The 2,583-nt window shown below is 33.0% G+C and overlaps 1 long non-coding RNA gene across 1 annotated transcript; it reads left to right on the top strand.

Annotated features, from left to right (window-relative positions):
* The first annotated feature begins 1,649 nt into the window (after positions 1–1,649).
* Positions 1,650–2,383, top strand: LOC107062953 (uncharacterized). The gene is made up of 3 exons (XR_001474976.1): positions 1,650–1,946; positions 2,170–2,282; positions 2,362–2,383. It is a non-coding gene; the product is annotated as an uncharacterized lncRNA (long non-coding RNA).
* Positions 2,384–2,583: the final 200 nt, after the last annotated feature.

Raw genomic sequence — 2,583 nt, forward strand, 5'->3', positions numbered from 1 at the left:
AGTCTATTACTGCACAACTTATGCACAAAGAGTAGAGTTAGATTTTGCAGGAACTCTAGTGCAAGTGTTACTCCATAAAATAAGACATTCAATGGTGTTGGTGTTTCTGTGGCTGATTTTAAAAATCATCCTTTTAAATTGGTGACTTGTGCGAATGACCTGTTAAATTTGATATGACCAAACAAACTGAGTTTCAGCATGTCGGATCAACATTTTGTAGTACACAACCAAACAAGGTGAGTGTTCACTTACCACATTTAGATAGCATAGTATCCCCTATTGACAATTCCTAATGTCATATGTTATTATATAATGTTATGCAACTATATTGATTGTGTATTCGTGTCATCTCTTGCTCATCTTTTTAGATACCACCTTCTTCTCTAGTGGATTGTAAGGATGTAAGTTAACCATGCTCTCCTTCCAATTTTAGTATGGATTAACGTGGCGATAATGTATGCTAGATAGTAGATGAAAAAATATTGATGAAATTTCCAGATTTGCGTGTTATGCATCTCATTTGTGCTTATATTATAATAAAATGAACTAGACAGAATAGCCAACAACAAAAGACATAAAAGAAAGTTTAAGAAATGCCCAGATGAGGTTTTACATTTTGACCTGTACAGTCAGATTTACGTTATGAAATGACAGACATCATTTTTTCATCAATGTTCAACCCTGCAATATTTGGAGTTATATTATAATTTTTTTCCTCAAATATTTATAGCGAAGATGCACCAGTGGACTGCATTTAGTCTTTTTTTAGCTTACTGATGGGAGAGACGTCTTTGAAGGAAAAAAAGTTGTAGTTAGTTGTATTATGAGCTTTTTGGTAATGCTCATATTGTTCGCATAAAAATTATTGAGCTCTTTGGTTGTACATCTGCTTTGTGCTCTCAGAAGACACTTGGTACTTCCCATGGAATGATATTTATATCCTCCTGTAAAGGAATTTTTTTCACAATAGGTAATGTTTGTGAGTGTTCATTTAAGTGTTTTGTTCTTTTCTCCCGGATTTATTGTTCATATTTGCCGAAAGAGTCTCGAAATACATGTAAACTAGGATTTCATAGTTTTTGTAACAACACTTGATTGGAAAATGGATTTTGTTGCAGTTACTTACTGTGACATGTCACTACACCATTTTAGGCCTACGACCACACTAAATCTGGACAACGCTTGTAAAGTGTAGCCTAAAATACTTTTGGGGACGCTTTTAAAGCGTAGCCCAATTTTTAAACTTTTAGCTTCAATAATATTAGCAACACTTCTAAAGTGTACTCTTTAATGGTAGAAGCTACACTTTATAAGTGTTGTTATAATTGGCAACAACTATTTATATAAATGGCCACACTTTTAAAGTGTCCTATTTTTATAATTATAAAAACAACACATTACAAATGTGGCCTTAGTGTTTTCACTAAAATATTATATTCCCTCCAACATTTTAACATTAAAACTTGTTCTCCCTCCAATTTTTATTGGGCGGAAAAAATAAAACATTAAAGGTTATTTTCATCTAAAGAAAAAATAAAGTACTATTTCCCTAAAACTTCAGCTGAAGTTTCCATTTCCCTCAAACTAAAGTGAAGAATGCGATTTTCAGCTGAGGAACTGAAGAAATTGGCTTTTTCCCTCAAGAAGAACTGAAGAACACGTACGATTTCCGTCACAAATTTCCGTCAAACTTCAGCTGAAGAACAGATTTTCAGCTAAATAACTGAAGAACAATACGCTTTCTCTGAAGAAGAACTGAAGAACACCATTTTCATCTTGCAGATTCCTTGTTGAAGATTGAAGAGCGGAAGAACACGATTTCCTCACAGATTCCTTGTTGAAGAGTTGTTCCATCAGATTTCTTGTTGAAAATTGAACAAAATGCTTCACAGATGAACTTGCCTCACGTCTTAAAGATTTAGGGTTGTTGGAATAGAGTTTATCAGGTAAGAAATTCTATCTTTAAAAGTCAAAATTCTAGCTTTAGGGTTCTGATATTCTTGTGCATCTTTGAAATTTTAAACTTTAACTTAGGGTTTTGATATTCTTGTGTTGTTGATACGAATTTTGTTGATTTTTAGGACTCTAGCTCATAGTTGTATTACGTATAAATAGGCTGATTATCTTTGACAATAATTTTTTTATTCTCTTGAATGTTGAATGTACCAGCTGAAGTTCTCTGAAGAACTGAGCTGAAGCTAAGTCGTCTTTCTCTGAAAACTAAAAAGCTGAAGCTGGCGATAACTACGATTCTCGTCTCCCTAATACAGATTTCGTCAAGAGTAAGTAGCTACTCTACTAATAATCTAGTACTAAAAACAGTCTTCTTGTCAATTGACTGAATTTTTGTTTTGTGTTTAGAAGAGGAGAATAAGAATGAATTCTCAACTTTGTCTAGTTGTTCTTCATTCAAATCATCCTTTATTTTGTTTGTTAATGTATTTCCTTTATTGATGTATCAAATTGTAAAGGTGATTTTCTTGTTCTTCTTGGCTATTGGTTTGATCCTGCACAACAAGATCATTATAGTTATTGTAGAGATAGTTGAGTTAAGTGTCTTACCTGATTGTTTCTTCCCAAAGT

The sequence above is a fragment of the Solanum tuberosum genome, unplaced genomic scaffold, assembly GCF_000226075.1.
Source record: "Solanum tuberosum cultivar DM 1-3 516 R44 unplaced genomic scaffold, SolTub_3.0 scf00286, whole genome shotgun sequence".
Taxonomy (NCBI): Eukaryota; Viridiplantae; Streptophyta; class Magnoliopsida; order Solanales; family Solanaceae; genus Solanum; species Solanum tuberosum.